This window comes from Macaca nemestrina, chromosome 19, assembly GCF_043159975.1.
Source record: "Macaca nemestrina isolate mMacNem1 chromosome 19, mMacNem.hap1, whole genome shotgun sequence".
NCBI classification, from domain to species: Eukaryota; Metazoa; Chordata; class Mammalia; order Primates; family Cercopithecidae; genus Macaca; species Macaca nemestrina.
The window spans coordinates 70612321-70635133 of NC_092143.1; the positions used below are offsets into that span (position 1 = coordinate 70612321).

Below are 22813 nucleotides of genomic sequence, written 5' to 3' on the forward strand. Positions count from 1 at the left end.
GTTCGAGACCAGCCTGGCCAACATGGTGAAACCCTGTCTCTACTAAAAATACAAAAATTAATCGGGTGTGATGGCGGGCGCCTGTAGTCCCAGCTACTCCAGAGGCTGAGGCAGGAGAATGGCGTGAACCCGGGAGGCGGAGCTTGCAGTGAGCCAAGATCGCGCCGCTACACTCCAGCCTGGGCGACAGAGCGAGACTCTGTCTCAAAAAAAAAAAAAAAAAAAAAAAAAAAAGGCTCAGGGGATGTAGCAACTCTGGAGAAATAGAAACAACATCATAGAAGAGGTGATATTTTGCTGCTTTAAAACAGCAGTCCCCAACCGTTTTGGCACCAGGCACTGGTTCCGTGGAAGACAATTTTTCCACAGCCAAGGGTTGGGGGATGGTTTTGGGATGATTGAAGCCCATTACATTTATTGTGCACTTTATTTCTATTATTATTGCATTATAATATATAATAAAATAATTATACAATGCACCATAATATATAATCAGTGGGAGCCCTGAACTTGTTTTTCTGCAACTAGATGGTCCCGTCTGGTGGTGATGAGAGACAGTGACAGATCATCAGGCATCAGATTCTCATAAGGAGCATGCAACCTAGATCCCCCCACACACAGTTCACGATAGGTTTTGGGAGCCTACGAGAATCTAATGCCGCCACGGATCTGACAGGAGGCTGCGCTCAGGTGGTAATGCTCGCTTGCCCAGTGCTCACATCCTGTTGTGCCGGCCCAGTTCCTAACAAGCCACATGGCCAAGGGACTGCAGACCCCTGCTTTAAAGGATAAAGTAGGAATTCATCAAATTAGGAGGCCCTCACAGGTCAACAGAACAGACTATCAAAGGCATAGCATATTTTAGAAATACTAAAGTTAATTGTTGGGTGTATGATTTGGGGGGTGCAGATTGAGTGGCAAGAGAAAAAAAATTTTTTTAAAAGTAAGTTGGGGCCAGTCTCTATAAGGAGCCTTATAGACTAAATTAGGGATTTGAATTTAACTCTAGAAGCAGGAGAAAGCCAACAGAAGTTTTCAAATAATAATAATAATAATAACATAATTAGATGTTTTAAAACATAAAAGGTAACTTTGAGACTGTGAAAGCTTGATTAGAGCCCAGATGAAAAAGTTTCTGCAGGAGTCTAGGAAGACGGGATAGAGCTTGCAGATAAACAGGGGTGGAAGGAAAGAAAAGAAGCCCTTTCATTGCGCAGTGAGAAATGCAGGACTTGACTTCAGGATGTGAGGACTGAACAAGCAGCCCCTGGAGACAGAGGGCAGCCACACAAATAGAAGCTATGGGCACAGGGATTTTTGTTGTTGTTCTTGTTTTGAGACAGGGTCTCACTCTGTCACCCAGGCTGGAGAGCAGTGGTGCAATCATGGCTCACTGCCACCTCCACCTCCTCGGCTTAAGTAATTGTCCCACCTCAGCCTCCTGAGTAGCTGGGACTACAGGCGCATGCCACCATGCCTGGCAATTTTTTTTTTTTTTTTCCAAGACGGAGTCTTCCTCTGTTGCCCAGGCTGGAGTGCAACCTTGCGATCTCAGCTCACTGCAACCTCTGCCTCCCAGGTTCAAGCGATTCTCCTGCCTCAGCCTCCCGGGTAGCTGGGATTACAGGCACCTGCCACCACGCCTGGATAATTTTTGTATTTTTAGTAGAGATGGGGTTTCGATATGTTGGCCAGGCTGGTCTCGAACTACTGACCTCAAGTGATCTACCTGCCTCAACCTCCCAAAGTGCTGGGATTACAGACATGAGCCACCATGCCTGGCTTAATTTTTAAATTTTTTGTAGAGATGGGGCCTCACTATGTTACCCAGGCTGGTCTCAGACTCCTGGGATCAAGTGATCCTCTCACCTAAGCCTCCTAAAATGTTGGGATTACTGGCATGAACCACCATGCCCAGCTGCTATGGGTACTGGTGAGATTACCTAGTGACAGACTAGGTGGGAGAAGTATGTGGAATGAGAGAGGGTCCAGGAGGAAACCATGAGAAATACTGCCATTTAAGAGTCAAGCAGGCCAGGTGCGGTGGCTCACGCCTATAATCCTAGCACTTTCGGAGGTTGAGGCAGGCAGAACAGGAGGTCAGGAGATTGAGACCGTCCTGGTTAACACGGTGAAACCCATCTCTACTAAAAATTCAAAAAATTAGCTGGGTATGGTGGCATGTGCCTGTAGTCCCAGCTACTTGGGAGGCTGAGGCAGGAGAATCACTTGAACCTGGGAGGTGGAGGTTACAGTAAGCTGAGGTTGTGCCATTGCACTCCAGCTGGGTGACAGAGCGAGACTCCGTCTAAAAAAAAAAAAAAAAAAAAAAAGTCAAACAAAGGGGCTGGGTGTGGTGGCTCACGCCTAATCCTAGCACTTTGGGAGGCTGAGGTGGGTGGATCACCTGAGGTCAGGAGTTCCAGACCAGTCTGGGCAACATGGCAAAACCCCGTCTCTACTAAAAATACAAAAAATTAGCCAGGCATGGTGGCAGGCTCCTGTAATCCCAGCTACTAGGGAGGCTGAGGCAGAAGAATTGTTTGAACCTAGGAGGTGGAGGTTGCAGTGAGCTGAGCTCTTGCCATTGCACTCCAGCCTGAGCGACAAAGCAAGATGCTGCCTAAAAAAAAAAAAAAAAAAAAAGTGAAGCAAAATAAGAGTAAAACCAGCAAAGCAGATGGAGAAGGAGCAGCAGGAGAAGCAGGAAGGGAGCCAGGAGCAGAACAGTGTGGTGAAAGCTGAGGGACAAGAGAATCTGGAGAAATGGAAGGTGGTAGACAGTTACAGTTGTTGTTGGTTTTTTTGTTTGTTTGTTTTTCTGAGATGTAGTCTCGCTCTGTAGCCCAGGCTGGATCTCAGGCTGGGTTGTGTGCAATCTCAGGCTCACTGCAACCACCGCCTCCTGGGTTCAAGCAATTCTCCTGCCTCAGCCTCCCTACTAGCTGGGACTACAGGCACCCACCACCACGCCCAGCAAATTTTTGTATTTTTAGTAGAGACAGGGTTTCACCATATTGGTCAGGCTGATTGGTGGTAGACAGTTTTAAAAGGTGGGAGAAGTCAAATAGGATCAGGAATGAAAATGTCCCACAGTATGTGATCAGCCTTTCAAGAAGCAAGTGTGGTGAACGAGGGTGGAAATAGGTTGGTAATTGCCAGAAAGGTACAATGGCAGGAAGAAATAATTAGAAGGAGGGATGCTTGCAGGATGAGGTTCTTTCCTTAAAGAAAAGGAAGAGGTGATGACTAATGGAATAAGGTCCTAGAGGGGGCAAAGAAGAGAGGAAGAACAAGGATGGAAGCCACACATTGATGGCAGAAGCACAGGACAGGACTGAGGCTCCCTGATGATAGCAGAGATTCTTTATCAGTCTTGGACTATTACCTCTAAATGTTATGCCAAGAAGAAAGAAACTTCTAACTTGCTGTTTCAGTTGTCCTGTCATTTGCAGACAAATGTAAACCTAATTAGGACAGGAAAAAAGGCCATGGAAAGAAAAAGAACAACCAGAAACCTCTTAAAAGCATGAAGACATGAAATAGCACGGTATGTCCAGAAGATACGGCCAAGACCAACTAATGTTGGTCTAGACTCCCAAGTGTGAGAGAGGGCAAGTTAGGAAAGAAAGGGAAATGTAGCCCAGGTCTGAATTGCTGAGACTAGATCCTGTAGATAAAAGATAGCCATGAATGGGTTTTAAGCAAAGAAATGACATGTTTGCATTTTAGCTTTGAATGGATTTCCCCAGTGGCAGTCTGGTAGGGGCTTGCGAGGATGTAAAACAGGATGTAGGGAGAGTATTTAGAAACTTCTGCTATAGTCCTGATGAGTGTTCATGATAGCCTGTGTGGGTGCAGTTATGGGAGGGTTATAGAGGATGGGATGAGCCTGGGAAATATTTAGGAATTAAATCAGTGGGAATTAGTGATTGATGACATGGGGAAGTAATTCAGGAAGAAACGTAGGTCTCTGCCTTTCATTGCTTCTTTTCTCCATCCCTATTGTCAGTAGCTTAATCTAGGCATGCCACTACTTCATTTTCTCATTCAACAAGTATTTACTGAGTGCCTTCTTTGTGTCAGGTCTGGCAGATACAGAAGTGAGTGAGTCAGAAATGATCTAAATGATCTCTGTTCTACTTGATCTTAGGGATACCTATGGTAAATGCTTCATATGTGAGATCTCATTTAATCCCCAGAATACCCTGTAAGTTTTTTTTTTTTTTTTTTTTTTTTTTTTGAGACGGAGTCTCACTCTGTCCCCAAGGCTGGAGTGCAGTGGCAGTGATCTCAGCTCACTGCAACCTCCACCTCCCAGGTTCAAATGATTCTCCTGCCTCAGCCTCCTGAGTAGCTGGGATTACAGGCACATGCCACCGTGCTCGGCTCATTTTCATATTTTCAGTAGAGATGGGGTTTCATCATGTTGGCCAGGCTGGTCTTGAACTCCTGACCTCAGGTGATCCACCCACCTCAGCCTCCCAAAGTGCTGGGATTACAGGTTTGAGCCACCATGCCTAGCCTGTAAGTACTATTATGGTTTCCATCTTTCAGAAAAGGTAACCCAGTCTTAGAAAGTTTAATAATTGGCTCAAGGTCACACAGCTGACTGATAAGTGATGGTGCCATGAATCAAACAGATCCATCATACTTCAAAGCCAAATGTTTTTAATCACTTGACAATGCTATTTCTCATGCAATTATATACAATGTGTTAAAGACTATGACAAGGATTACTGCAGCCTCCCACCTGGACATGGCATATTCCAGCCAGAGTAGTTCTTTTTTCAGGTAAACTGGGATGGATGATGGTACCTTCTCTGATTCAGGGAACCCTGAGAAAGAAGGTGAGGTCTCTGGACAGAGGGTGATCCATTCAGTTCTTAGACATACGGGTTTCAAAATGGCTGTGAAACAGCCAAATGGAAATATCCAGCAGTAATCTAATAGGGTCTGAAGTGCAAGGGAACCCAGGGTTGGAGATAAAGAACTTCACTTCACTAGTACTTAGGATCAGCTAAAGTCACAGCAATTACTGGGACTCTTCAGGGATTCCTAGAAGTGAGACGAGCAGCCTGCTGAGAAAGGGGCAAGTGGGTACGGGCTTGAACAGAGTGGAATAGATTTGGAATAATTGATTAGATAAAAAGGAAAGAAAGTCAGCCAAGGGCAGTCAAAGATATTATTAGGTAGCATTTAGGGATAGGGACAATGAATTTACAGTGATATCAGTCTGCAATGATGAGGGATTTTCTCCAGTAGCAATCACCAACTCAAGAATAGGAACACTGGCCAGCATTTTACTGTAAGTTCCTTTCATTTCTTACAGTCTGATTTAAGATTTTGCCTGTGAGTTCCAGAGGACCCTGAATTTACCTTTGACCAGCTCTTAAACACCTGGCCTATGAAGTTGTATTAAAATCCATCTTTCCTCTAGATTTTGAAATCTTTAGAGTCACAGTTTATGTTTTACTCATTTTTATTCCCACTAACTCACACAGTACTACTTGTATACTTGTTTTATTTCCAGATCAGACTGTAAATTCCCAGAGGGGAGGAACTGTAGTTTCAACACCTTCGCAGGAGCATCACCTCAGCAGAACATCTGCGAAATCAGATCGACTTTAAGCTGTCAGTTGCAATGGAGAAACAAGCCAAATTTTTTTTGAGACAGAGTCTTGCTCTGTCGCCCAGGCTGGAGTGTAGTGGCACAATCTCGGCTCACTGCAACCTCCACCTCCTGAGTTCAAGCGATTCTCCTGCCTCAACCTCCCGAATAGCTGGGACTACAGGTGCCTGCCACCACGCCTGGCTAATTTTTGGTATTTTTAGTAGAGGCGAGGTTTCACCATGTTAGCCAGGATGGTCTCGATATCCTGACCTTGTCATCCACCCGCCTAGGCCTCCCAAAGTTCTGGGGTTACAGGTGTGAGCCACTGCGCCCAGCCTCAAGCAGTGATTTTTAAGTGTTCAGACTTGGAATTAACAATCCAGGCCGGGCATGGTGGCTCACGCCTGTAATCCTAACACTTTGGGAGACTAAGGTGGGTGGATTGCTTGAGGTCAGGAGCTCAAGACCAGCCTGGCCAACATGGTCAAACTGGTCTCTACTAAAAATACAAAAATTACCCAGACATTGTGGTACACGCTTGTAGTTCCATCTACCCAGGAGGCTGAGGTGGCACATGCTTGTAGTCTCAGCTACTTGGAAGGCTGAGGTGGGAGAATCACCTGAATCCTGGAGGTGGAGGTTGCATTGAGCCAAGACGGTGCCACTGCACTCCAGCCTGGGTGACAGAGCGAGACTCTGTCTAAAAATAATAATAATAATAATAATCTCTCTTCTCAACCTTCTGCTCCCTGTGTTTCATTAAGAGGTAGCGAGGACATGTCCACCTTGGTATGCAGCCGTTTTGTCTTTGGAGTAATTGCTTATGTCCTCTCTTGTATAATCCAAAGATTCCATGACCTTTGGGAGACAGCTCTAAGCCATACCTGAGAACCACTGTCTTGTGAAGCACAATAATACATGGGCTCTGTGTTTCCCTGCTGGAAATGGGCAAATCCCTCTCTGTATAAAATTGGGTTATAATCTAGAAATCATAGCATTTCTAAAATGAAGACATTAACATTGTATATTTATTGCTTTGACAGCTAAGCAAGACATTTTATCAGATACAAAGTTGTTTTTCAATGGTAGGTTTACCCCCAAATCCAATCGGGGCACTTTAGTTCACTATGATAGTAGAAAAGAAAGCTAGAAGAATATAAAACATCATCTTGGCTCTTATATGTACCTTGCTAACTAACCTCCTTTTTTTTTCCAGATAAGAAACCAAAATGTGTCCATGACTTAGGTACTGAATGGCAAGGCTGCTACCAGAATCCAAGTTACCTAGTCACACAGTTTTTATTTTTTAAATAACCAAATTGGTCAGAAATCTTCCTGAAAGACAAAAACAGATGAAGGTAAAATGCCAGTTGGTTGAGTTTAAACAGAGACTTCACTTTGTTCTTTTCAGGTTCAATAATAAACAATTCTAGTGATTAGCATGAGGGGCTGGTAGATGAAACATTCTGACAACAAAAATATTTGTGTTTTTGCAGGGTGATTAGTAAATCAGTTGCAAAATTATATGGAAAACAAGGATAATTAGAAAACCCAGAGCACAATTTCCTCCACTCTTTTGGGGGACAGATGAAAAAACAAAACAAAATCCCTGTGGCTACCTTCATTAGCAGCCAGGGTGGTGAGTCCCATTGTAAATCTCACTTATAAAGGCTCATGGCTACCTGCAGAGCCTAGGAGTACAAATCACATTAGTGAAGACACCAGATGACCAAAGGAAGCAGTGAGCGTCTGGTAAAGCTAGTAAACAAAAGGCAGCATTCCAAATAAATGCTGTTGCTAGAGCCTGCATTGTAAAATGCTTGGATTTGAGAACCCCAAAGCAGATTAGCTTAAAGCAACAAAAGATTCAAATAAGATACAAAGAACTCATTTTGGCACATTAAGAAATTGTCCTCATTAGATCATCAGGTGCTTAAGTGTAATTATTACAGAAAAAAAAAATCCCACCTAAGTTTTGTTTGAGGCAGTGAAGCCTAGAACAAGGACCTAAGGATAGTTCTTTTTTTTTTTTTTTTCTTTTTTGAGTCTCGCTCTGTCGCCCAGGCTAGAGTGCAGTGGCCGGATCTCAGCTCACTGCAAGCTCCGCCTCCCAGGTTCGGGCCATTCTCCTGTCTCAGCCTCCTGAGTAGCTGGGACCACAGGCGCCCGCCACCTCGCCCGGCTAGTTTTTTGTATTTTTTAGTAGAGACGGGGTTTCACCGTGTTAGCCAGGATGGTCTCGATCTCCTGACCTAGTGATCCGCCCATCTCGGCCTCCCAAAGTGCTGGGATTACAGGCTTGAGCCACCGCGCCCGGCCAGGATAGTTCTTGAATACAATGTGTTCATGACCAAAATTCACGAACCAGACACAGTGGCCTTTTTCTCTTTTAATCTTCTTACCATTTTAAAGGTCTGTAATGACATTAAAATTGGTTGTAGACATCATTTCATCATTCAGTTCATGATGATGGACTGAACATCAATTCAGGCCATCAATCAGTCTGAAATTTTACAAATGCATTTAGAGACCCTATAAGCACATAGGCAAAAATGGTTCCAATAATTTAAATGCTAATACTAAAACCCTAAAACCAAAATTGAGGTTTAATAATGAAAACCTTTCCCTATAATTTCTATTTTCAGGAAATTAATTTCTCATCATATCTCCCCAGTTTTGTTTGATTATAACAATGGCCCCTCACTACCAACAAAAGCAGTTCAGCTCCCACTTTCCCTTTGAAAGGTACTCCCATTGTTTTGTCACAGCCTAATAGGGTCATAAGCAAGGCTCCACTGACATGGAAGGAAAGACTTTACGCCTAATGGACTGGTGTCACCTGAAGCTTTCAGGCCAGGTGAACGCTTTGACTTCATTTGTGTTCAAGCAGAAAAACACTAGAAAAATTCAGTCAGTAGGAACTCCAAAATGCTTTTTGGCTTCACCACTCCTTTAGGTTAAACAATTTAATAAGTAGCCAGGTGTGGTGGCTCACATCTGTAATCCCTGTGCTTTGGGATGCTAAGGTGGGAGGATCCCTTGAGGCCAGGAGTTTGAGACCAGCCTGGGCAACATAGCAAGACCCTGTCTCTACAAAAGACTTAAACAATTATCTGGCTGTGGTGGTGCACGCCTATAGTCCCAACTACCCCGGAAGCTGAGGTGGAAAGATCCCTGTGCCTTCTGCAGTGAGCACTTGCAATCACGTTTGTTTGACAGAGGACAAGGGAAGTACAGAAATCAAGAAGCATGTAGCTGAGTCATATTTCAAGATGACTGCAGTTGAGGAGCATGGCTCCCCACCACAAACTTTCAGCTGGAGGAACCCTTGCCAGTGCTGTGGCCCCTCTTGTCTTTTCAGTTTTGTCACAAAGACAAGTGGCAGGTATCTATCCTATCAGGTCAGTGACTAGTACAAATTCTCAGATAGCTCCTTATTTGCTGACTGCAACACAGAGGGTCTCCTTCCATTTTCTCATCTACTCCTTTCCTCTCTTCTTGATAGCCAAGGCAGGACCAAAAATGGCCTGACTATTACTGCTCTGAAAGCCAAGACAGGCAGTGGTGATCATGCTTCACTACTTCATAATCATGTAGCTTGAGGCTAGTTATCTGTAAAATGGATATAATATCTCCTACTTCATAGTGTTACAGTAAACAAGATAATGTATGTGAAGCACGTTGCATATATTAGGTACGCAACAAATGTTAACACTCCTCCTTATATAAATCCCTAACCATGGGAAGAACACACTTCTCTATACACACTTCTCTACTTTATAATATACATGAAATACTCTATAAAGTATTTCATGTATATTATTAATATCTTGGTTAGGGCCAGGCACGGTGGCTCATGCCTGTAATCCCAGCACTTTGGGAGGCCCAGGTGGGTGGATCACAAGGTCAGGAGCTCAAGACCAGCTGGGCCAACATGGTGAAACCCCGTCTCTACTAAAAATACAAAAAAATTAGCTGGGTGTGGTGGCGTGTGCCTGTAATCTCAGCTACTCAGGAGGCTGAGGCAGGAGAATCACTTGAACCCAGGAGGCAGAAGTTGCAGTGAGCCGAGATTGCGCCATTGCACTCCAGCCTGGGCGACAGAGCGAGACTCCGTCTAAAAAAAAAAGAAAAAAGAAAAAATCTTGGTTAATCTTTATAAAATTACCACACTCGTAAGTAGCCAAATACTGATACTCAAATGCATGTCCTCTGACTCCAAAACCAATGTGTTTTTTGTGGTTTTTTTGACACGGAGTCTCGCTCTGTTGCCCAGGCTGGAGTGCAATGGCGCGATCTCGGCTCACTGCAAGCTCCACCTCCCAGGTTCACACCATTACCTGCCTCAGCCTCCCGAGTAGCTGGGACTACAGGCACCCACCACCACACCCGGTTAATTTGTTTTTATACTTTTAGTAGAGATGGGGTTTCACCATGTTAGCCAGGATGGTCTCGATCTCCTGACCTCGTGATCTGCCCGCCTCAGAGTCCCAAAGTGCTGGGATTACAGGCGTGAGCCACCGTGCCCAGCCCCAATGTTTTTCTACTGTGCTGCTATGAGGAGTTTTGGTAGTGGGACCACAATTATATTCCCGTAGCATCAGATCCTGCGGGTGGGGGCGAGGAGCATGGCCTGAGCCGGGAGGGATCTTAGAAGCAAACAAAGGAAGCAAAATAGAGACACAAATAAACCCATACCACCTAGGTAGCTGCCAGAGAGGTGAGGTGGACTTTGGGTTTGTCAATAAAGTGTCCACTGTAAAAGGTAATCAGAATAAAAGTGAAAACAATTATATTGCTGTAGGTTCTAGATCTTTATAAGAATGCTATTATTTTAGGTTGCTAAAAAAAAAAAAAAAAAAAAAAAACCTTACGAACATAATAGACTCACAAAATGTTATCTTAGTCTAAGGTTGAGAGAGATTTCCTAATTGTCATTAGACATAACCAATGTCTAAATTAACCAAAATTTTATAAACAACATCTCAGAACTGCATTGAAAGCTTTGAACACTTTGCTTCATTTAATTATTATAATGTCATTATGAGATAGAACCTTTTATTCATTACATGAGAAAACAGACTCTAAAATGTTGAGTGACTTGTTCAAGAAAGTTAGCACTGCTAAGACTGAAACCTAAGTCCTTTAAACTCTGTATCATGTGCTTTTCAGGCTAAGCCACATTAAATTCTCCATAGTCACAGAAAATATGTAAAATGGTCCAAACTGTAATCAAAATTGTTAATCAAAATTCAAAGGAGAAATAACTAATGCTAGGTTGGTTAAACATGACTTTACTTACACAAATTGTGAAAATCCCTGATTATAAATATCTGAGGTCAGACTGACAGCCTAAAACTGGCTTAGAACTGAAGAAAAAATATGGGATTCCTAGTTCACTCTTACATGATTCTATACAATTAAATACATTCTGACTCCACTATGTGCCTTTTAAATTTCAAATTTTCTAATATGATAAGTTTTTTTTTTAATTTTTTTGAGATGGAGTCTGGCTCTGTCACCCGGGATGGAGTGCAGAGGCGTGATCTCGGCTCACTGCAACCTCTGCCTCCCAGGTTCAAGCATTTCTCCTGCCTCAGGCTCCTGAGTAGCTGGGATTACAGGCGCCAGCCACCACGCCCGGAATTTTTGTATTGTTAGTAGAGACGGGGCTTCACCATGTTGACCAGACTGGTCTTGAACTCCTGACCTCAGGTGATCCGCCCACCTTGGCCTCCCAAAGTGCTAGGATTACAGGTGTGAGCCACTGTGCCCGGCCTAATAAGGTAAGTTTAAAACCTAACTCAGACTGATACTTTTTGATCCACGGATATGATCCTCACTCTCCTTTATAACATTTCATTTTATTACCTGCCTTGGGAAAGTCTTTGTTGAGAAGTAAAATATAACGAACCTCCTAAAGGAGTTGAGATATGTGGGCTGGCGGCTTAAGTTGAAAAACAACTTATTTTTATTTGGGGGTAAAACGTGAAGAAATGCAGGAGAATCCTAGGAAGAAACAGCATGGAGAAACAAGTGATCATAGTTGTGGATGAAGACAACCAACAGACAAGTGAGGTGGAGTGGGTCAGCCCTGGGGCCTGGTGCCTAGAGATAGGTTCTGAAAGTCATTTTGCTGGTCTGACAGTGATGGTGGTGGTATAAAGTGCTGAATGATAAACTGGAGTTATAGCAAGGAAGAACAGAACAGATATTTCCATTTGTTTCAGCAACAGGTACAGCATGGGCTATATTTGATCTGAATATAACAAAATAGAAAATCTCTTTGGAATTACTACTGATTTTCCCTGATGAGACTGTGTGGCCAATGAAACACCCATTACATTCAGTATTTTAGATCAGTATTTCTCACAAAATCTAGCTCAAGGACTGCATCAGCATCACCTGAGGAACACTGTTGCCATGCAGAGCTCTTATTCCCTCTCAGAGATTCATGAGTCAGTGGGTCTAGGAAAGGACTCAGGAGTTTGCATTTTGAACACCCCAGAAAGGTTGATGGATTTAGCAAATAGGAAGCCCTAAGTTTGATTCTATGACATTAGAGTTTGAAAAACCACTTATTTGGATTAAGAGAGAGATCAAAATTGTGTATAATTATTAAATGGGATGCTTATTTGTAAGGATTAACCAAACATATTAAAAAGAAAGGAGAAAAAAAGTAAAGAATTTTTAAAAAGACCTCTCACTGTCTGACTTTAGGACTAGATAGTTGACTGCTCTGTGCTTCCATCTCCTCCTTCAGAAAATAGAAACAAATCAGTTATGGTGCCTCCTAAGCCCCTTGCCATTCTATGGTTCTGTTCACAAAGTGCTCAGAATTCCTCAAGAAGGGTGCTTACAAGCACCAGAGAGTTTCGAAAGGCCATTTTGTCATGACAGCAGCAACTTGGTCCTGGGATGGGCATCACGACCACTCTCCACCACTTCTTGGATGCCTGTAGCATTTGACCTTTACCTTTTCCTCTCAGGCTAGCACTATCATGGAACAAGAATAGTAAACACAATTAAACAGTGTTTATCAACTAGGCTCTTTATTAATAAAATCTAAACAAACAAACAAACAAAAAAAAAAACCAAGCAATTAAAACACTAAAAACAAATGGCAAAAGAATCCCAACAGCTTCATGAGAAATAAAACCTCACAAAATCACTGAGATTCAACAGTATGCTTAGGATCTGAAGAAAAAGGGATTCCTCCAAGTTTTATATTCTACTTTTTCTTCTAAAATGGCTTTTAACCAAGTTTTCAATAATCATCGCTGGATCCTGGATTACATGAAGGGTACGTGTTCCCAAAGAACACTGTGGAATGTTCAACTATGTAATAAGAGATATCAAGTCTGTGGAATTTTGAGGTGTTAAGGAGGCTGCAAATGATACTTGACACCCTCATTTCATGGAAAAGTTAAGCAGTAAAATCACATTATTGAATACCAATTACTGAAGTATTTCACTAGAGAAGGATAAACCAGAAAGGAGAAGAGTTCTGATAAAGTGGTCCGGAAGCATAAAGGCTGGAGGCGGGTAGGGAGGGTACAGAAAGATGCACAGGGAGTCTGCAAAGATAAATTCTGACCACTAGCAGTACTCTGGTGGTAAGCAAATGCCAGTGTGCCTGAGAAATCATGGTGCTGCTGCCTGCAGCATCCTGCTCTGGCTTGCGAAAGTCAGTGTACGCCAGAAAGGGACATAGATCACTGTATAAGCTGAAAATTAGTCCCATTAAGTAGAGCACATGCAAAAGAATAAATATAATCTGACTCCATATAAGGGGGACCCGGCAGAATTTGTGTGCTTATTCAAAGTTCCCTTGCAGCATTACTGTCATAAGGTCCTGTTGCTTTACTACTAACAGGTATGCGGGCAGCTGGGGTGAATGTCATCCCATGTAATTCCCAATGCTGAGGGATTTATTTTGCTTATTGCTATATAATAATGCTATTAGATTACTGGTAAAGCAATCAGGGTCTCTCCCTATGGCAGCTACACAAGTCACTTCATGGAAGGAAGGGAGACACCTGGATCACATGGCCAAGCGCAGCAAAGGGAGCATGTGAACTTTCAACAGAAGAGGAAGCTTTCTACCAGATGTGAAGAAGTTTATTTTTCCATTTAGCTTGTTTATTTAAGTCAGAGGGAAGAAGAGGGTGGTTGCTTCCCATTCCATACTACTCAGGGGATGGCTTTTCTTTTTTTCTTTACAAATGAACAGAGTTGGCTATTAGAGTTTCCAGTGGGATCTGGAAAGGTACCAAACCACTAGTGATTACCTTTCACCTGTAGCTAGTTTAACCTTTGAAACCTGCCACTAACAGAGGAGACCAAGATGAAACGTCAGTGCAGCCTTGCTCATCTAGCAACCTCTCACTGAAAGAATGAAGAATGATTTAGGGAGGGAATTATTTTAAGAAATGCAAAACACATTATAGAGGCTATAATCAAGGCCTTCATAAGATTAGTTTAAACGCCCAACAGCTGAGAAACTCTCAAGTCTTAAGTTAATTTTCCTTTTAATCATTGTGTATGAGAAGCAGTGTGATAGATCTTTTACATGTAAAACAAAACAGCCCAAAAAAACATCTTTTGTCCTTGAGTCACCTACCTTCTCACATTAATTTGGTCTTACAAACCATTTGTTTTTGGAATGAAGACCTTCTTGATATACATCCAAAGATACACATGATCTTTTTCACAAATTGTTTTAACATTCTTCTTAATGCTAAAGGTATGATATGCTATTAATAAATAATACAAAAAAAACCACAAAACAATCATGGGCATTTTGATCGTGTATCCATACTCAAAAAGGCTAGGCTCCAAAGTATTAAATGGCCTTTTCCTATTATACAGTCATTTAAAAAATGCTTACCATCTCCTCTTTTCCCATAATAACCTGCTGTCCTGCTTATTACAGGGAAAGAGAGAACACCATCACTAAGATTAATGGAGCATCACTAAAATATGTTAGGTACAAATGACCCACTTTTATGTACTGCCAGAACAACTTAGCAAGGGTTTAGGAAGGAGAAAACCCAAAGTTCTTTTCCATTGAATTCATACAGCTAGTGGGGGGATAAATTGATTGTTCTCTTTTAATGGCAGGCTCACAAAGACAAAGAGAGAAACATTTTCTGTAACTGGCTATATTTTTATTAATTAATAAACTTTTATCTTCAAATGTTCTATGTCATCAAGGTGAATTACCTCCAGTTTTAATTAAAGCCTCTCAAAGGTTAACTCATCCTGCTAAAAGAGAACACAAACGGATAATAATGGGGCAATTTTTTTTTTTTTTTTGAGACGGGGTCATACTCTGTCACCAAAAGGGAGTGCAGTGGCGTGATCTCAGCCCACTGCAACCTCCACCTCCTGGGTTCAAGCGATTCTCCTGCCTCAGCCTCCTGAGTAGCTAGGAGTACAGGCGTGTGCCACTACGCCCGGCTAATTTTTTTTTTTTTTTTTTAAACAGAGATGGGGTTTCACTGTGTTAGCCAGGATGGTCTCGATCTCCTGACCTCGTGATCAATAATGGGGCGATTTTTTTATCCAGCAAGACAAAATGTAACAGAATCATCAATTCCCTCTTCACAAAGGAAGGAGAAAACTTTTTTGGACTTTTATTTTCCTGGAACTATTTCTTAAACACTTTGTACGTTTCATGAGAATCATCACTTTAATTTATCATCTTCAAAAAACTCAAACTGGATATGGAACTGATAATAAAGTTTAGATCCTGCTCAAAACTCAATAATTCTAAATTTTGAACCTAAATCTATTTACCAGGTACTGATACCAAGTATGAATTAAAATAAGACTCACTCACTTGGTCATGGCTACAAAGTCTCACAAAAATCTGAATCTGACCCTACAATTACTATAGTTACTGCAAAACTTACAATTACTAACATTAGCTAATATTTAAGGCACATTTTAATGATTCTGTCTTGAGGAATGTAATAGTTCATTTTTATTTAAAACCAAAGTGTGACTACCATTTCACAACAGCAATGTTGGGGCCCTAGGAAAGGTAGGGAAGAAGTAACTAAAGTGGTACAGTCACAAGAAATTTAATTTTTTTTGTTTAGGCAAGGTCTTCATCAGTCGGTCACCCAGGCTGGAGTACAATGGCACAGCCATGACTGACTTCAGCCCCAACCTCCCCGACTCAAGCAATCCTCCCGTCTTAGTCTCCCAAGTAGCTGGGACTACAGGTACGTGCCATCACTTCCAGCTAATTTTTAAATTTTTTGTAGAGATGGGGTCTTGCTATGTGGCCCAGGCTGCTTTTGAACTCCTGCCCTCAAGCAATCCTCCCACCTCAGCCTCCCAAAGTGTTGGGATTACAGGGGTGAGCCACCGAACCCAGACTAGAAATCTATTCTTTTTCTTTTTTTTTTTCTTTTTTTGAGACAGAGTTTTACTCTTGTCCCCCAGGCTAGAGTACGATGGCACGATCTCAGCTCACTGCAGCCTCCACCTCCCGGGTTCAAGAAATTCTCCTGCCTCAGCCCCCCAAGTAGCTGGGATTACAGGCGCCTGCCACCACATCCAGCTAATTTTTGTATTTTTTGTAGAGATGGGGTTTCACCATGTTGGCCAGGCTGGTCTCGAACTCCCAACCTCAGGTAATCTGCCCACCTTGGCCTCCCAAAATGCTGGGATTACAGGCGTAAGCCACCATGCCCAGCCTTAGAAATCTATTATTAAGTCTCTGATATAAAACTATTGCCCTGATGATATATTCACAGAGTAAGCTAATACATTATGCATCATATAAATATTGTATCACTATCACTATACAATAAATACAGTTAATAAATGAACCCAGTTATATGTGCATGCATGTGAGTATGTATATGTGTGTGCACAGTAATACCCCCTTCCAGACACCAGACTTCTGGGAAACCTCTACTACCTAGCCTAGAACCAGTTAGATACCCAGAAATAAGAGAGACTGTGTGTGTGTGTGTGTGTGTGTGTGTTGAGATAGGGTCTCTGTCATCCAGGCTGAAGTGCAGTGGTGTAATCATGGCTCACTGCAGTCAGTCTCAACCTCCTGGGCTTAAGTGATCCTCCTACTTCAGCCTCCTAAGCAGGTGGGACTACAGGTATATGTCATCACACTCAGCTAATTTTCTAACTTTCTGTAGAGACAGGGTCTCACTATGTTGCCCAGGATGGTCTCGAACTCCTAGGCTCAAGTGATCCTACTGCCTCAGCCTTCCAAAGTGCTGGGATTACAGGTGTTGAGCCACTGCACCTGGTCAAAAATAAATTTTTACAGTGGTAGGCCAGGCGTGGTGGCTCCGCCTGTAATCCCAACACTTTGGGAGGGCAAGGCAAGTAGATCACTTGAGGTCAGGAGTTCAAGATCAGCCTGGGAAACATGGTGAAACCCCATCTCTACTAAAAAAATAAAAATTAGTTGGGCATGGTGATAGGCACCTGAGAGGCTACTTGAGAGGCTGAGGCTGGGGAATCCTTAAACCCAGGAAGCGGAGGTTGCAGTGAGCCAAGATTGTGCTACTGCACTCTAGCCTGGGCAACAGAGCCAGACTCCATCACAATTGTTTGTTTTTTTTTTTAAGCGTGGAATAAGAAAATAAACGGAACTGATTTGTTTTGTAGGTACAGGCTTATCCTCAGGTATAAAGCAAAATAGCCATTTACCAGCAACATGATACACACATTCTAGGGAGAAGAGATAACTCACCTGAAGGGAAGAGACCACATTTGTATAAAAAATGATGTAAAAATAAAAATGAGGCTGCTCAGGCCACTTAGCATAGAGACAAATAACCCTGGCTATGCTTCAACAGTCCCTGAGGATAACATTGTATTTCAATGTAGTACAACAGCAGAGCTTCATATTTATGACCCTGGGTCAGTTAATGTGCATTATTTAAAAGGCAGAGTATTAACTAATGAATTTTAGGAAGATTTTTCATTGAAATCTTTTTTGTTGTTTGTTTTAAGTTTTGAAGTTTCAGTTATCTGGAAAATAAAGTTACTTGGAACAACTTTACTATTCTTATGTTCCATGAAATATATTGAGTCTCTAACTTTCAAAGGTTTTTCAGAATACCAATTTGTTTTGTTCAGAGTGGCTATGAAGAATGTAAATATGTTAAATATTATTACTATTTACAACTAAATTAAATCATACAATTAAGAGTTAAATTTTTAAAAGATACCTTTTCAGATTATAGAATGCATTGCCTTGTTAAAAACTGTGTTTATTAATCTTCTGTACAATTTTTTGGTTGTACTGCCTGTATCTTCTCTGCCATACCACTACAACAAGAAGCTGTTCCTGGTTTGTAATAAGTTATCACCTATATTATTATGTCATTTTTAAAGCTGATATACAAGCTCAGGTATTAAGGTTTCTGAAGATCTGTATGAGGAACAGGAGGAGGAGTTTCTTGAAACAAAAATTCCAGATTCATTCATTACTCCTTGAATGTCATGGATGTAATCCAAGGGTCTCAGAGGATTCTTAGAAGACAACAGAATAAGAAGATTTCAGAGCAGCTGAAATCTTTAACTCTCTTTCTTTGAAAATCTTCTGTCACAAGTCAGAAGGATAATGTCTCTTTTTACCCAATGAGAAAGCTGTTCTCACACGAGCATAATTAATCTTCTGACACCACGACAAAGAAATTCCTTAAAGGGATTTCTCCGATTTCCTCTCAAGACAGAAGATTGTCTTTATCCATCATCTGTTCTTCCTGATCCCTTCTTTCTGAATATCCACATCAGCAGAATTGTCCATCAGAGGAGACAGCAGGAGGGAACTCTCTGCATGACTGATAGGGCCCCAATGCTCTGCAGGCCTATTTAAGTGCAAGCATCTATTGTTGCAAACTTACTTTACAGCAGTTAAACAAATATAATAGTCACCAATTCAACCATTGTGTAGCTCAGACTTGACTAAAACTAGTAAGTGAAGTTTGCTAATGACAAGGCACTGATTTTGAAGCCAGAAAAAAACTCAGCAGATGAAATAGCCTGATGTCTATTTATAAAAAAGAAATTCTCAAAACTATGAAACAGTATATGTATATTAGAAAGTATTATAACCTATACTGTATGCAGATGGACATTGCCATTAAAAAGCAAGAAAAATCTAATACTTGTATAATATTGTGATTTTTAAAAATTCTGACACTCAATGCTTCTTACCTCCATTAAGGCTATCTACGTTGGGAGGAAGTGGGGAGTTGGGATGGCATATGTTACCATCCAAAAAAAAAATTAGGTATGTCAAGGAAGAAAGTTTGCTTCTGACACTCCCTTAAAAATTTTTTTTCAGACTCATTCTAGTAAAGTTTTTTCAAAGAGAGATTTAGGTATGTCTGTGTGTTCTTACCTCCATCTGTGGAAGAAAACCAAAGGCTATTTGGGACTTCCTGTGAGTATCTGCCACTTCCGTGGGTGGGACTAATGTATCAGAGCAGTATAGGTCAGTTTCAAGTGGAGGAGCAAAACATGCAGGGCAAAGGTCCAATCCACAGAAAATGCAAGCTATGCTCCACATTCAAAGCAATCAACACGAAATGGAAACAGATCCAGAGATTTCTAAGTGGTGGTAAGAGCGCACCCAATATCAACAGCAGAGGTTACAGCATACTCGGTGTTCTTTACAGATGCTGCCAAGGGAGGCCACTTGAGGCCAGTTACCAGGATACACGGACACCATGCATTCTGTCTGTACCACAGTGACCCTGAATACTCAGTTCTGGACGCACCCTGTGAAAATATTTGTTTATCCTTCCCAATTCCCAAATAATGAGGCCAGCCCTCACGAGCCAGGGCTGCAGCTCATCAGTGCTGCCCTTGGCATGATTAGGACAGACTGCCACTGCCTGGCCCCACTCTGGGGCTTCTTCTCCAGCTGACCTGCCTGCCCAGCCAACAGAGCAACTGACAGCTGACCCACAGCCAGGACCCACATGTTCTATAAGAACTGGCTTAATTATGGTTTTTCTTCAATTACAAAGTTAAATTCAGGATTGATGACCCCTTTGAAGACCTAGGGAAAAAGAGTTAAACCCAAGATAAAGACCTAAGGAAAAACAACAACAACAACAACAACAAAAAACCATTGTGGGTAAAGAGGAGTGCCAAGAAATTTGAATGTAGGATATACCCCAGAATTTGAATACGGAGAATCTGGAAATCAAGAAAGAGTGAGCTGGTAGTGAAAGTAACACAGGAAAGGAGGCTAGATGGGAAATGCATGCAGCAGCCCAGAGGGAACTCCAAAGGACCAGAAATTAACAGGATTGTGAGGGTTGTTTTGGAGAAGGGGGACCAAACCTCATTATTTTTGTTTACCTATTTTGCATCATAAGGCATCTTGTCAAGGAGACCAATAAACATTTACTAATGGTTAGAATGAAACTTGAGCAATAGGCTATTAATGCTGTTCAAAGCCAGGTGTGTAAGACCCAGGAAAATGTCAGGAAAGTCTTCATTGGACACTCTGGGTGGAAAAGCAATCAAGTCCTTGAGATTAAGTCCAAGTTCAAAGGAAGTATCTTTTTGCCCACAACTATCCTTGGAGTTAAGTCATTTGTGAGGGGGAAAAAAAAAATACCACTGCTCACAAAAAAACTCAGGGAAAAGCAAACATTTCATTATTATGCCCTTCAGAGATATCTTTGTAAGACAAGGGTCAATGGTAATATGGCCCACTACATTTTTTTTTTTAAAGACAGAGTCTCAACTCTGTCACTCAGGCTGGAGTGCAGTGGCCTGATCTCCACTCATCGCAACCTCCACCTCCCAGGCTCAAGCCATTCTCGTGCCTCAGCCTCCCAAGTGACTGGGATTACAGGCACGCACCACCATGCCCAGCTAATTTTTGTATTTTCAGTAGAGATGAGGGTATCACCATATTGGCCAGGCTGGTCTCAAACTCCCGGCCTCAAGCAATCTGCCCGCCTCAGCCGCTCAAAGTGCTGGGATTACAAGGCGTGAGCCACCGAGCCTGGCCTCCATTACAATATTTTAAGACTAATTGTGCTTACAGCAATGACTCTGGATTAAGGCATATGCTGACTGGATCCCAGCTCCCCCACATTTCAAGGGTGTGTGTGATTCAGTCTCTCTTTGCCTCAGTTAACTCATCTGTAAAGTGGGGATAATAATAATGGTGCCTACCATTCACGAGGTGCTTTTAACAATTAAATACAAATTCTGACATCTGGCAAACAGTACATAATAAGTGATTATTATACATTTCCTGTTGTCCTCTTTCCCCCTCATTCATACAACCCTCTAAGTGGACACGTCCAGTTCTATTTCTGGGAGTTCATCTTGAGACACATACACACACACGCACACATACACACATATGCACATACACACACACACACATATGCACATATCAGATGCATAAGCATTCAGTGCTGAGAAAGGAGCAGGCCCAACAGATTGAGCCAAATAAACACTCCTGAGCAAGTGAGAGAATAGAATGAAGTTAAGCAGAACAAGCAAAGAAGATCAGGGCAGGCCAGGGTGACATGAGGGCTGGACCCAATTTCTCAGGACTCCATTTGAACTACTGCAGACTGTGCCTCATTCTGCTTCATACAGTTCAGCTGGACCACCCAGTTTCCTGGTTGTCTTGGCACTGTTTTCAGGTTGGGGTCTTACTGCGATAGACAAAGCATATCCTGTACTCACTTTTATTTCACTCAATTCAATGCACTGGGACAGATGCTGAGGATACACACATGAACAAGACTACACCATCCGGAAGTTCACAGCTCAGACAATTCCACCCAGTGTGATTAGGGCTCTCACAGAGGAGCACACATGGTGCTTAAACATCCTGGGGAGAGGGGGAATGGCACTGAATCAGGACTTCAAAGATGACCAGGAGTTCATATGACAGAGAAAGGGTGAAGTTGAAGACATTCCTCATAAAGAAACAGGCAGACGTAGGTGTTGCTTTGTGTGGGTCCTGAAGTTAGGCTAGAGAGTGGAGCTAGGTTAAGAAAGGTTGGGGTTGGCCGGGCGCGGTTGCTCACGCTTGTAATTCCAGCACTTTGGGAGGCCGAGGCGGGCGGATCACGAGTTCAGGAGATCGAGACCATCCTGGCTAACACGGTGAAATCCCGTCTCTACTAAAACACAAAATAATTAGCCGGGCGAGGTGGCGGGCGCCTGTAGTCCCAGCTACTCCAGAGGCTGAGGCAGGAGAATGGCGTAAACCCGGGAGGCGGAGCTTGCAGTGAGCCGAGATCGCGCCACTGCACTCCAGCCTGGGCGACAGAGAGAGACTCCGCCTTTAAAAAAAAGAAAAAAGAAAAAAAGAAAGAAAGGTTGGGATTGGCTGGGCGCCGTGGCTCACGCCTGTAATCCCAGCACTTTGGGAGGCTGAGACGGGCGGATCACGAGGTCAGGAGATGAAGACCATTCTGGCTAACACGGTGAAACCCCATCTCCACTAAAAATACAAAAAAAAATAATAATAATAATTAGCCGGGCGAGGTGGCGGCGCCAGTATTCCCAGCTACTCAGGAGGCTGAGGCAGGAGAATGGCGGGAACCCGGGAGGCGGAGCTTGCAGTGAGCCGAGATCGCGCCACTGCACTCCAGCCTGGGCGACAGAGAGAGGCTCCGCCTCAAAAAAAAAGAAAAAAGAAAAAAAGAAAGAAAGGTTGGGATTGGCTGGGCGCCGTGGCTCACGCCTGTAATCCCAGCACTTTGGGAGGGTGAGACGGGCGGATCACGAGGTCAGGAGATGAAGACCATTCTGGCTAACACGGTGAAACCCCGTCTCTACTAAAAATACAAAAAAATAAAAAAATAAATAATTAGCCGGGCGAGGTGGCGGCGCCAGTATTCCCAGCTACTCAGGAGGCTGAGGCAGGAGAATGGCGGGAACCCGAGAGGCGGAGCTTGCAGTGAGCCGAGATCGACTGCGCTCCAGAGCCAGTCTCCGTCCACACCCCACCTCCCCCACCGCCGCCAAAAAAAAAAAATAATAATAAATAAATAAAAAGAAATGTTGGGGCTTTCTTCCTCTTTTTAAAAAACAAAAAAAAAAAAACCAAAAAACAGATAAATGGGAGTCCTTGAAGACTGTACTCAAAAGAAAGGTGTGATCAAATGTGCTTTTCAAAAAGATTATTCACTGGAGATAATTCAAAAAGATAATTCAAAG

General features: G+C 42.6%; 1 protein-coding gene across 3 annotated transcripts in view; it reads right to left on the minus strand.

Moving 5' to 3' along the window:
- Positions 1-22813, minus strand: part of LOC105464782 (GREB1 like retinoic acid receptor coactivator) — a 299166-nt gene that overhangs the window by 174923 nt on the left and 101430 nt on the right. The gene's annotated exons all lie outside the window — the stretch shown is intronic.